At 41.8% G+C, this 14210-nt stretch overlaps 1 protein-coding gene across 1 annotated transcript in view; it reads left to right on the top strand.

The window, feature by feature from the left end:
* Positions 1-289: 289 nt before the first annotated feature.
* Positions 290-14210, top strand: part of RARG (retinoic acid receptor gamma) — a 289456-nt gene continuing 275535 nt past the window's right edge. The window contains exon 1 of the mRNA XM_063952103.1: positions 290-420. The gene's annotated coding sequence lies outside the window, so the exon portion shown is untranslated. The remainder of the gene's footprint in view (positions 421-14210) is intronic.

Raw genomic sequence — 14210 nt, 5'->3', positions numbered from 1 at the left:
CGCATGTACATGAACACATTAGCAGCACAGTGAAGTCTCGCACACACATGTGTTTATGTACATAGGAATGTAATACAGGCCCCTCCAGCAGGATGGCCATATAATGACTGAAATTACATTGCCTGGAATGGCACAGCCAGAAGAAAGGAGGGGGAAATACATTTTCCGTGCTTTCCACTAAAATTCATTCTGTGGTTTGTGAAGAGGAAAAAAAATGTGCTTTATATTTTGTGAGTGGAGTCACATGACCTGGGTTATGAATAGCAGATTGTAATGAGTTGGTAGTGTAAGTAGGAGAGGAGGCGAGAGCACACACACATACATACAGACACACACACACTGTCTGTGCTGCTACTACACTCACATCCATACAGCCAGGTACAGTGCTGAGAGCTGCTGCTGCTGCTGCTGGAGGGCAAGGTGAGTGTCCAGTGGCTGCATTGCATTGCCGGGGGAGGAGGGGGGGTCCTATTGTTTTCTTTTAAGGAACTTTACAGGGAGGAGGGAGGATTTCGCTTTCTCAGGAAGTTAAACAGTTTTTTTTTTCGTCTTCATTAATTGAACCCGGCTGGTGCCCTCTGTGTGCCCCAACTCTTCCCTCTCCTCCTGGGCATCTCTGCGACCAGGAGCCGGGTGGAAAGTCTACTGAGTGACTGTGACTGACACGTTGCTTTTTTGTTTGGCTGGGAGAGGGCAGAGGTCACGGCTGTCAGCTCTCCCCGGCTACACATCGCTGCGTCCTACTGTCTCCTGCGTTTCTCTGTCTGGGTGTCCGCTGCGACTTCCCTCTCTGCATGACTGCTGCGACTTTCCCCAGACGCAGTTCTGCCGCCACTCTGCACTTTATTATTCCCCCCAGTGCCGCCGTCCTGCTCGTAGTTACTCCCTACTTCCCACTGTCCCGCTCCTCTCTCACGGCCCCAGTGCTGTGCCGGCATTCCTGCTCTCAGGGCACACGCTGCGTGCTCTGTGCTACAACCTGCAACGACCATCGCGCAGTGTGTACTCCCAATAGTATCTGTGTCCAGGGAGATGTATCAGCGTCCAGGGAAATGCTGCACAGCTTTCTTGGACGGACTTGCGTCTTCCTGGCGTCTTCTAGGGAAGCTCTTTATAGTAAAATGCACCCATTATATAGTTACTGTCAGGTCAGTCCCCATACTCACCGCACAGCAACAGTGCTCAGCAAGACAAGGAACTTTTCTTTTTATTTCCCAATCATTTGTACTGTCACTGGGAATCTATGCTGTCTCTGCTGTCCTCTGATCCCTTCCCTTCCGCCAGTCAGGAAACCACTGCCTCTCTTTCTGGTTATATACACCCCTATATTCTTTTTTACCCATGGTAGCTTGTGTTTCCATTTATTGTTCTCAACATTCTTATTCTGCTAATACTTACATCAGATTATTCCATTTAACCCTTTCATAAAGTATTGTATCTTCTCTTGTTGCACAGTTCTGAACAATTTGTTTTGTAGTACTTTGTTATGGAAAGTTTCTACTCCATTGTAAAGTCACACCTTTCTTGTCTTTTTGTGTAACACTTTTTTACTTATTAACAATTACTTATTATTTTCACTTGTGTAATTTACAATTGATTGCTTCCCGTGCATAATGATTGTTGTTAAAGTGCACTAATACACCATCCTTCAGCACTCATTACAGTGTATCAGAATTGAAATGTATATGTCTGATTGTCATTGTACATATTGCATACTGTGCCTGCATCAGGATATGTTATACCAATAATCACTCTCATTCAGAGTAGCTCACCTTTACCAAATAACCCTTCCAAATCTATGCTGTAATTATTACATTTCTATGTAATATCATAATCTTACCAGCAGGGGTCTCCACTGCCATTCATTATTTTACATAATGCTTTAATATTTCTATGATGGAAGAGGATGAAGAGAAGGGTGTTGGGGTAAAGGAGGTGAGATGAGGTGAACTCAGAGGAGGGGTTGGCAGCCGGGTAATGAAAACATCACCCTTTCCTGGCCCGCCTCTTGCCCCCTGGAGCTGTGTCTGACTGCGGCTCTGTGATTGTGTGTGTGGTACCGCGGGAGGATGATGGTAAAGGGAGGGAGTTTGGGGAAGAGCGGTGAGGTGACGCTCAGATGTGGTGGAGTAACCACAGTAATGGTTTGCTATGTTGCAGGGAGTGTGACAAGAGTGGTACATATGCGGCCATACTCTGTCCTGGGGTAACACTTCAAAGCAAAAAAATAATAATAATAATACATTTTTGTTTATTTGGCTGAACAATATGAAAGCATTTATTTTAATATATTTACTTCTCACTCATAAATTCCTTTTGGACTGCTACAGCGCAGGCACATGTATATATTAATAATAGTATAGAAGTGTGTTGCTGTGTATAATAGGATATATGGAGTAAAGTCTACATTCCATGTATAGTAGGCTGATGATTTTTTTACATTCTTATGATTCTTCTAGCTGTTCTAATATTTAGCATTTGGGAAATGCAATGTAATTTCTTATAACACGTGGGCAAAATCTATACTTTATTTACTAGAATTGACATGTTGCTGTAGTGTTAACAAGGAGGTGCAAATAACATCAGAAAATAATACACAAACAAACAAACAAACAAACAAACACACATGTATAGATGTATATATTTTAAAATAATAATAAAAATACTATGTGTGTGTGTGTGTGTATGTGTGTGTGTGTGTGTGTGTGTGTGTGTGTGTGTGTTCAAAGTTATCGTAATCGCTGTTGTGAGTAAAGTATCTCCTAAAGCCCCATCTATTGTTTGCATTGTTGATCACTGAGTGTAGCATATCTATATTAGATTTGGCCATATATCGAATTCCGATCATTTTGTAAGTATGTCAACTTATTTATGCTAATGCAGAATTAACTCTCTTATATAAACAGCCTTACATATGGAAATCATTTTTTGCTTTGAACCGAGATTCTCATCTGGCATATGAGAGAAGCAAAAAAATAAAAATGACAATAAAGACCATTCCAAATTATCTCCACAATTAATTGTAAGTATGGAAACTGTCACGACAAAGACACTTTCAGTGAGGAGCCGTGTTAATAGCTCAGAGCAGAACTAGACTTAAAAAAAATAAACAATTCTATGTATTGTATAGTGTGTACTGTTCGGGCTTATATTTTATTGAGAATTGCTCTTTGTAGTCAGAAAATTTGATAGTAGTTGCTTGCTATATGCTGCCATATTTCTGCAAAGTTGAACTAGCAGCACCATATGTTTCATCAGAAATATTTTATTGCACCCGTGTCCTGCTTGCATATTGTATTAAAAAAACAATTAACGCTGATGCCTATTGATGTATTAGTTCCAGACAGGAAGACTATTTTTCTTCATTATTTTTGATCCTAGTCAAAAACATATAATTATGGCAGACTGAAGTGTGCACAATCTTTGCTATTTATAAATGAGTGAAGCCACTATTTGCAGTGCCATACAAATAGCACATTGGCTGCCCCAATGACAGTTTCCAGTTATGTTCATTATATTTCTGTGTGTTTGATCGGAGCTCACTGGTAAGAGACTTGTTTGCGCTGCAGAAAATGCCACAAAAGTCACTTATTGAAGAGAGATTTAAACATGTGTCTGATTGTCAGGCTGCCGAAACATTGCGTACACTAAGCACATCTGGGGAGCAGTAGTAGCGAGCGATAGGAGCTGTCTGAATCCAGAGCTGTCTGGCCGAGTCCCTCAAGGGCCACTGACCTGGCTGAGGTTTAACATTTCTCCAGTGAGCACGTAATTGCTAAGTAAGATACACAACTACAGGCACGGTGACATGTGCAAGCAGGTTTAAAAGAGCACAGGTACCACTTGTAATTTCATGGGGAAAATATATTCACAGTGCTTTTTCCCAGTTCTTGCTGGCAACATATGTAATATTTTCATAAGCATGAGTAATTATTATTCAGTTACTAACAGTGATCACATATTTACATATTCAGTAGAAAATATAAAAAACATAGAACATAGTGATTGCTTGTCTCAGATTTGTCTTGCTCCCTTTCTGTCTATCTGCGTCACACTGGTGACAACAGGACATGGGGAGAGAACCTTCCTGGTGGAGGTTTTTAAGTGCATACCTGCTGTATTACTGTGTATATGTCATCATTTGCACCTCAGGGTGCGTGAGCTCCTCTGCTGCAGACATTGTTCAGCGTCACAATGTGGGACAGCCATGGAGAAATATAGAACAGTAATAACTGTATATAGCTGTGGTCTCACTGGTGAGAACTGACATCATTTCAGGTGACGCTGTCTTGTCTTAATTACAGTATATAAACATACACAGGCAAAAATAGAAATTCAACGGAGAAGGCACAAACTGACAAATTGGTAAAGGGCACAATACACATTGGCAAGCAGAACAATTCCTGTACATAGATTTGTGTCTTACTCCATTTACCCAGTGGTCCTTTTAAGATAAAATGGAGTAGCCATTCTTAGAAGTAATGCCTGCCCTTTTCTCTTGGAGTGCAAGGTGTTCAATAAGAACGGCCGCTATGTACACCCTACATTACTTTAGCATCGCTACATGCCCCTTACTCAAGATTCTGTTTTTTTTTTCTCTAAAAGATCTCCAAAAAATCCGTCTTGTTAAGAAAGGAGATCTATCTATAAAGGGAGACTCCAAAGCAGCCCTCAATCCCAACTTGGATAGGAACCAATGTGCCCCAGACTCTGTTCTTAGCCTTTTGTGGCTTTTGATCACCTCCAGGCTGAATTTGATGTACATGGTGCATGGTGTGTTGCACACGATTCTGATATAGGTTACACTTTCTATTACCATGTTCATAAACCATCTCTATTATTGATTTGTTGCTCAGAGACAAGTGGTCTTTGTAATATCTCGCTACTATTTGTATGCTGCCTATCTCATGGTCTCACCATGGCACTTTGGTGTGGTACAGGGAGTTCAATTCTACATCCCTCTAGAACTTGGAGGCATTAGTCAAGAAGCACTGTTCGCTTTATGGTGTGTGTGTGTGTGTGTGTGTGTGTGTGTGTGTGTGTGTGTGTGTGTGTGTGTGTGTGTGTGTGTGTGTGGCGTAGTGATCTAAGCTACAACCCAAATTAGGAAGGTCAATTCTGACTTATTCGCTGCCTGTGACGTGAGACCCTTTCATAAAAGGATCTGAAGACTCCTAGTTTGGCAGTGGTTCTAGCGGAAGCCTGCACGAATTGTATCCCGGCTTACTCAGAAGTTCCATTACAGGTGTAATGGAATTAGTTATGCTCAATGGATCGATTGTTGGGTTCAATGCTTCCTCCAATAAAACGTTCCTGCCACAGTCAGTCTCATTCGTTCTCTCATCAACTGCTCCATTCCTTTTCCTTTACAGTGATTACCTGTTCCTATATTACCTTGGGTCAGATTCCCAGGAAATGTGGACAAACCTGCTAAAATAATCATTGTAAAAATAATTATGTTTAATATTTGTATTATAAAAATTATAAAACAGGATGTCCGGTGGCTAGGCGATTGGGTGGCAGACAGTGTCTCTAAGGTCATAAGTGACAGAAAACTTTTGGATCATTAAAACCTAATAATATATTATCATCAATACATTATACGCACACCATACGTCTCAACATTCACGTGGAGGAATTCAGCACAAGGGGCAAAGCCACATTTCGGAGGTGGCATGACCGTACTACTGGGGCATCTCCAATCAAATTTTCCATGCTGTGCACACCAATGACAGGGGCTCGTGGCACCCATTCATGGCTGCTCTGCATAAATGAGACTTACCTCCCAACTTTCCGTTCAACTGAGACAATGGAATCTTGATGATGACAGAAGGATAGAGTCCTTGAATTGAAATTGGGGCAGTTAGGAAAAAAAATTTTTTTATAATCAATGGACAAGAAAATAGAATAAAGCTGGCCATACACTTAAAAATGTATTGTCCAATCTGGCTAGTTGGAATGAAAATCTGGTAATGTATGGGAGCAAATGACAATGGACCATTTTCTCCCAAACACTGGAAAACAGACAAAAATGGTCAATCAGACAAATTGGTTAAATCCATTTGATTTGATCTGAACGACCGTTTTTGTCAATTTTACTGCATTTAGGAACAAATTATCAACTGTCATTTGCTCATATATATTATTAGATTTTTGTTCCAACCAGCCAGATATGACAATAAATCTTTAGGTGTATGACCAGCTTAAGTCATGATGTCATTTGTTCATTTATAATAACAAATTGCTTTTAGCATGTTCTTCTGATCAGCACTTATGCTCACAGAACCACACTTTTGGTGTCCTGTGAATATTTTGATTGAAGAATCAGGTGTCAAGCAGAAACGTTCTCTGCCATCCAATGACAAAAGGACTATCTCAGGGCAAGAAATAAAATGCTAGCTATGCTAAGGACTGGACGGGTGACTGATGTGGGGGACACATGGTGTAGAACGTGTGCATGCTGACTAAACACCAGGTACAATGAGCATGTGTGCATGTGGAGTAGCGGGAGGTGCTGCAGGGCAGGATTACTCTACAGTAGTAGAATTATGTGTGGGGTACTGAAAAACAGGGAGGACCGCAGGGCAGGATTAAAGCACAACAAAAATAAAGCTATGTAAGAAAAAGAGAATTTAGTGCAACACCAGAACAGGAAATGCAGTGAAATAAGGGGTCATCGTGCGTTCTTTTCCTGTCTTACAGTATATTGTTCACTAGGATTTCTTAAGGTATATTTTAAACAGTTGTATTCATGTGTTTATACAACAATAGCCACTAATTGTTGGGGGGGGGGGGGGGGGGTTAATCTAGAAGCAAATGGGACTTGTTCTGTGATAAATCTATTTAGGTCTCATACCTAGTTCAGGGCAGTGGTAGGGGCCCAATGTTATATAAGAACAGTGGTAGGGGCCCAATAGTATAAATGGTACCCTAAAGGATCTGCACTTCCATTCAAAGAGGCACTCTGCCATACAAAGAGTGCCACTTTGTATGGCAGTGCAGACCCTTTGGGGTTACTTCTAAATAATATTAATAATACAAGTGACATGTACCCGCTGCTCCTTTCTAAAGTGTCGGGTGATATTTGATAGTTTGTACTGCTGGCCTTGAATTAGGACTAACAGGATGTCCATTACTTATCATGCATGATGCACCCAAATGCATCAGGTTTAGATACGTATATCCGCTAAACTCGTGCAACCTACTGGGCGCCCTGCGGCACAAACAGTTGAGTAGCGCAATAGGAGTTACAATTGATGGAAGCCACTGAAGGCCTGATTCGGAGTAAAATGCATATCTGACGGATATTTGCAGACAATACAGAGCTGTGTGCGTCTCAGACACATCTCCCACTTGGGAGTAAACAGGCCACATCTTGGGTGTGACTAGGTGAGTGGAGCACACACAGTGATCCATTTGATCTCTTGCACCAAGGACAGAGCTGCCGCTAATGATAACGGCTACTTGCTCAAGCAGATGGGTGAGTCTGGCGCAGCCTCACACATGCAGCCAACTCTGTACAAAGGCAAATATATGCATTTATTTCCATGGCCAACTTGTGTGCAATGAATCAGGGCCAGTGTGTCTTCACTGACTTCCATGTAGCTCATAAAAACAAAAGTTTAACCCAAAACTTTTTGAGCAAAAAGGTGACCTGATAACAAAGCCATGTGTCTTCCTCTTACAAAGTGTTGTAACTTTGCTGCCACAATAAAGATGGTGACGTAGCTGTCGGCTCCTCCTAACCAGCTGTCAGAACTGCCCACAAAACCAATAATTAGTGAAAGCCATCGTCACTTGTGCTGCTACATCTGCTCACTTCTGCAATAGGTTATTTATTTAGTTGTGTTGAAGACAGACTTATTAATTTGTCACCATGTTACCATGTTACACGACATGACTTAATTACATAAACTGTACATCAAAGTGTATGTTGGGTAAAGCAGGGACCTGTACTACTGTAGAATATCCCTCTCATGTGTCATGCAATGTTTGTTTGTCGCCTCATCTAAAGATAGATCTACCTAGTGGTTTATTCTGTACTCAGCATTTTGGCTTACCTTTAGGTGTCAGGCAGAGGTCAGAAGCAGGGTCATGAGATTCAGGTCAATAAATGAGTCTCTGTTTTGATCTTAATAGGTTATAATTATATTCTGGAAGTTCAGGAAAACATTCCCCACCCTCTTGGTCCATGAATACAGGATGTCTAGCTGTATGCTTCTAAGTGCAGGACATCCCATCCCCATCACACGCTTTCCAAGTGAAAGCAGGAATCCACAGTTTAGAATATCCGCAGTTGTACTGTATTTGCCTCGTCTGGTTATATAATAAATCATCTGATAGCAACACCTATACCGCTATCCATCTGTCTCGCCAATACCCACAATCTGTCTTCAACTGCCAGCGTATGTTAGAGAACACTAGAACACAGCGACTACAGTCTGACTATGTACCAGTATGTATTGAATGTTGAAAAGCTGGAACCCCCCTTTCCCCCCCGTTAGTATATGTTGGCAGTAACAGCATGGCGACGGAAGAAAATAAATCACAAATATTTAACTTTTTAATGAAAGCATATTTTTTTCTAAGATCAATATTTTTTTATTTGTTTTTCTATCATTTTAGAAGTATTATTATTACTTGTATTATTATTTTTAACCAGTTGGAGCTGTGTGCGCAGTGAGGGACACCCAACTTAACCCTTATAGCTGAGGTAGCTGCCTTGACAAGATATTAATAATGAATTGCAGCAAATGGCAAATCAACCTTATCACTGCCTTTTAATAAATAGAACACTATGATATTCTTATATACTGCAAAGAGCAGTGTTCACGCTTGGTAGCTGGACTTTATTTTGTCCTCTAGCTGCTTTTACATGAAGATTTAGGACTCCATCTTTTCAGGCACTTAAGCTGGTGTTCTTATTCCTATACTAGTGTACTTTTCCTGAGTTTAGAACATCCCAGATGTATAATATTAAGCTTTGTGAGTGTGGCACTTGCCTTACTGGCTCCATCTATGTAGCTCTCTACAGAAAGATCTACCCAAGAACTCATGTGAAAACTAATCACTCAAAAAAGAGACAGGTATATTTTACTGCGTGGAACAAAAAAAGGCTTGGATACTCAAAATGTGCGCAAGGCTGCTTTAACTGAGACAGTCCCCTACGGGTCCCCTATGAGTGTCACCACACCCAAATACACAAGTTTGACCAAGAACTAAATAGGTGATAGATATCTGTATAAGCGCCCAATATCAACAGAAAATGTTTTACATGTCATACATCCCTTGTATGTGGATGGCAGTAGTCCTTCCTCAATTTCTTATTTTCTTTTCTTGTTCGGGTTCTTTGATGTAATGTCTCTCAATTCCGTTATAACATGCAAAAAATAGTTAGATAAAACAACAATGTGTAGTATTGTTCAAGATAGAGGTGGTCATTCCGAGTTGATCGCTCGCTAGAAGTTTTTAGCAGCCGTGCAAAGGCTAAGCCGCCGCCCACTGGGAGTGTATTTTAGCTTAGCAGAAGTGCGAACGAAAGGATCGCAGAGCGGCTACAAAGTTTTTATGTGCAGTTTCGGAGTAGCTCAAAACCTACTCAGCGCTTGCGATCACTTCAGACTGTTCAGTTCCTGGTTTTTTTTTTTTTAATAAATCTTTATTGACTGGTGAGTTAACAACAAGACAAAATGATACAGCATGCATTACATCGCCATTGCATCGTATATATTTAAGAACATCAGTTATGGTTATAATTATACTCCGTGTAAGCCCTAGGTAGTGTTAGCGTTGGAACAGTAGAGGAAGAGAATCAATACAAAATTGGAGGAGAACTGGCTGGTATGTGGGAAGGGTATAATGCCTTAGGCTCAAAAAGGGGCTACGGAGTCTAGGGTCTCTAGCAAGTACCACCTAGTGTCTTTGAAACATTTTCGTAGGGCTTCCTTTGTAATCTGGGGGAGGGTCTGGACATAGGGTAGCCAAATATGGAAGTATTTCTCGGTCAATTTGTCTTTCTGTAAAGCAGTATTGGTCCAGTCTAAATGGAATAGATGAGAGATCCTAGGATGTAATAATGAGATGGGGATATGGTCAGTGGAGATCCATTGTGAAAGGATCGTTTTCTTGGTAGCAGCCGCCAGTTTAATTAATAAAATACGTTGTCCCTTGGACAGACCGGCGTTGGGTGAATTCGGGAATATGCCCCAGAATGCCCATGTCTTAGTGACAGTAAACTGTAGCTGTAAGTCGGTCGTGATATAGGATTGGAGTGCCTGCCAGAGTGTACATACCTTGGGACATGACCACAGACAGTGTACAAGATCTGCTTCTGGAGCAGTGCACTTGAAACAATGAGATGAGGAGGCTGCTCCGATGAGGTGTCGTAGTTTGGGAGTAATATATGCTCTATGTAAAATTTTCTGGTGCATTTCTGAGTATGAAACTGAGCCTAGTGTTTTATCTAAGTAGGTGTTGGCCTCTAGAATCTGCTTCATGGTGAGGTCTGGGAATTCCAGTTTCCATTTTAGGAGGCCTACTGAGCCAGATTCCACATTTAGTAGAGTGCGGGAGTGTGTAAATATGAGCGCTGTGGAGAAATTACCATTTGGGGTGTGTCGTAGTGTTTTGTCCAAGGTATTGGTGGTGTCTTGTATAGATAGTAAAGATGTGACCTTTTGTGCATAGCTACATGCTTGAAGAAAGGGAAAGAGTGGGATTCGTAAGGATGGGAAGCGTGTTATAATTTGGGAGTGTGTAAGTATGGTCAGAGTTTCGGTATGTAGGAAGTGATGAATGTATTTTAGACCTCCATCGTACCAGGTCTGAAATATTGGGGAGGTAGTGTGAGGCTTAAAGTCTGGGTTGCCCCAGAGAGGTAGGAACAGCGATGTATGTCGTGATATTTTTAGTCTTGAGCGAATCTGTCGCCAGGCAATACAAGTAGAGGAGATAAGTATGTTGTCTGTCACACAATGCGGTATGGAAGTAGGAGCGGTGTGTAGCAGAGACACTAAGGTCTGGGAGGGGATAAAAGATTGTTCCAGGTGTGTGTTGGCATACACGTCTCGACCCCCAATCCAATCTAGAGCGATCCTATAGTTAGCTGCTAAAGCATATGAGTGAAGGCATGGTAAATTTAGGCCTCCAAGAGAACGAGGTTGGCGTAATTTGAATAGTGAGAATCGAGGGTGTTTGTTTGCCCAGATAAATTTGGATAGTGCTTTGTCTAATTGAGCTAACATGTGTTTAGGTGGAATCAGCGGGAGCATCTGTAAAACATAAAGGAAGCGGGGAAAGCTTATCATTTTGTATAAGTGACTTCTGCCCGTATATGTGAGAAGAAGGTGGTTCCATCTGGCAAAATCTGTATATGTCCTAGCGAATAGTGGGGGGTAATTAAGTGAGTATAGCTTGGATGGGTGATCAGGGAATATAATCCCTAGGTAAGTAATACAATTGTTTGTGGCCCAGTGAAATGGGAACGTGTCTCCCCACCCTATTTTTATTGAGGGAAAAAAGGCCAAGGCTTCCGTTTTGGAGTGATTAATTTTAAATCCGGAAATTAGTTCGAATGAGTCTAGGATGTCGAGTAGGTGTGGTATGGCTTTTCGGGGGTTGCTAAAATAAAGTAAAATGTCATCTGCAAATGCTGAGAATTTAATTTCATGATCAGCTAGTTTTATACCGTGCCATCTGTGTTCTTTATAGAAATGGCGAAGGAGAGGGTCTAAGGCCAAGTTAAATAAGAGGGGGGATAAGGGGCATCCCTGTCTGGTACCTCGATATAAGGAGAATAGTCTTGAGTTGTGACCATTTACTGTCAAAAATGCCTGGGGAGTTTGATAGATGGTGTGGAATACCTTAATGAAATCAGGACCGAAATTTTGAAGTCCAAGTAATCTGTCTATGTGGGCCCAAGACACTCGGTCAAAGGCTTTATCTGCGTCACAGCTCAATACCATATTGTCCTGCTCTAATGAGTTATGCGTTTTATACATGGCTGCCAGTAGTGAGCGAACATTGTGTACTGAGTGTTTATTACGCATGAATCCTGTCTGAGCAGGATGTAGCAATTTGGGTAAGATCACTTGGAGACGGGAGGCAAGAATCTTTGTGAATATTTTAAAGTCTTGGTTTAGTAGTGATATTGGCCGGTAGGATGAAACCAATGTATGGTCTTTGTTAGGTTTAGGGAGGACTATAACTCGGGCTGTGTTAAAGCCAGTCGGGGCAGGGTGTCCCTTCAAGAGCGCATTATACAGTTGCCTGAGGTGTTCACTTAAATGTGGGAGAAGTAGCTTGTAATAGGCCGCCGACATACCGTCGGGCCCTGGGGATTTCCCATTTGCTAGAGATTTGATGGTCGATTCTAATTCTGCAGCAGTAACGGGGTTGGTAAGAAATTCTCTATCGCTCTCTGAGAGTGTGGGGAGATTAGCCTGTGTCAGAAAGTCCATGCCAGCTGTAGGGTGGTCTGGTGGTGCGGTGTACAATTTTTCAAAGAAAGTCAGAAAAGTGTCGCTAATTTGTTCCTGTGTCACTGAAGGGGGTCTGCCTGCGTCTCTGATTGAGGAGATATGTTTAGGTGTTGCATGGGTTTTTACCATGTTTGCCAATAACTTCCCTGGGCGATTACCCCAGCGAAAATATTTGTTGGATTGGAAGGAGAGGAATAGCTTGGCCTGTTCAGCACAGAGAGTGTCGTGTATCAGTTTGGTATCTTTATATAATTTTCTGTTAGTTTCAGATGGATCAGTCAACAGTTGGGAATAGGCCGAGGCGACCTGGAGGGATGCCTCTGTCATCCTTTCCCGAAGTTGCCTCTTTCTGGTGGCAACATATGAAATAATTTGCCCTCTAAGAACGGGTTTAGAGGCCTGCCAGAAAAGATTTATGTCATTGATATGTGTTGCATTATCATGTGTGTAGTTGAGGTATGATTGTGACAAAAAGAGTTTGAAGTCCTCAGAAGTGGCGAGATATTCAGGGAATCTCCAGATGTATGAGTATTGTCGGGGCGTGGATAGTGTTATTGTCAAGGTGATAGGGGCATGGTCAGATATGAGAATACTAGCTATGGTGGAGTCTATTATTCTATGTATTGAAGAGGCAGGTATTAGCCAATAATCTAGTCTGGAGAATGTTTTGTGGGGGTGTGAGAAGAAGGAATATTCCCTAGAGTCAGGGTGGAGAAATCTCCATGGGTCTAGGAGTTGTAAAGAGTCTTGCATTAGGGACAGGGAGGGTAGCATGGATCTATTGTAGTTAAGCTGTCTGGGGCCACCAGATACATCTAGTGGTGGATTCATTGCAATATTAAGGTCTCCCCCTATAATCAGAACTCCCTCCATCCAATCCTGTAGTTTAACAAATATATCCGAGAAAAAGGAATCACTTGGTCCTGTAGGGGCGTAAATACTTGTTAGGGTAAAGGGTTCTCCTTCGATTTCCATCTTTAGAAACAGAAACCTGCCCTCAGGGTCTACCCATTCATCCTTAATCTTATAATTTAAAGATCTGCGAAATAGAATAAGTACACCCCTTGTTTTAGTAGTATAGGAGGCGCTTCTGAAGTCACCAACCCAGGTATCTCTAAGTGTGTTAGGGTCATTAAGACGCCAGTGTGTCTCCTGTAAAAATACTATATCAGGACGGAATTTTTTGAGGTGTGTCAATATCTTTTTCCTCTTGATTGGTGTGTTCAGGCCCTCTACGTTCCATGAGACCAATTTAAGAGACGTCTTTGAGCCATCTGAAGAGGCCCCAGTGTCTCCAGGGGCTGGCATCATCCAACGCCTAGTCTAGTGGAACGCAGAAGGAGAAGCCACAAGCGAAAGTCCAATCCCCCGTCCCAGCACGCAAGGGGAGGACAAGAATAACATATCGGGCAAACTAACGGAGTTAGAGTATACATACACTGACCAAACAATGCAATGCAAATGCGGCCTAGGCCACCAGTCATAACATTTTTTAAATTTTTGAACCCAAGAGGACGGTAATGGTAACCGTCTAACTATAACAGAAATTCTAGTTTGATTAGAGAAAGGGCAGGGGAAGAAATGTGATAGGAGAAATTCAACTAATTGAATAAATCTGATAAATCTGATAATTTTGATAAAGGGACCCCACCATGCCCGCATCTGCGGTAGGTGTGTACAGTTTCCATTTAACCCTGTGTGCAATAACCATATAGCAACAATCAACCCTGT

Source organism: Pseudophryne corroboree, chromosome 2 (assembly GCF_028390025.1).
Source record: "Pseudophryne corroboree isolate aPseCor3 chromosome 2, aPseCor3.hap2, whole genome shotgun sequence".
NCBI lineage: Eukaryota > Metazoa > Chordata > Amphibia > Anura > Myobatrachidae > Pseudophryne > Pseudophryne corroboree.
The sequence above is the reverse complement of the archived record's forward strand: the minus strand, read 5'-3'. Positions and strand labels throughout refer to the sequence as shown.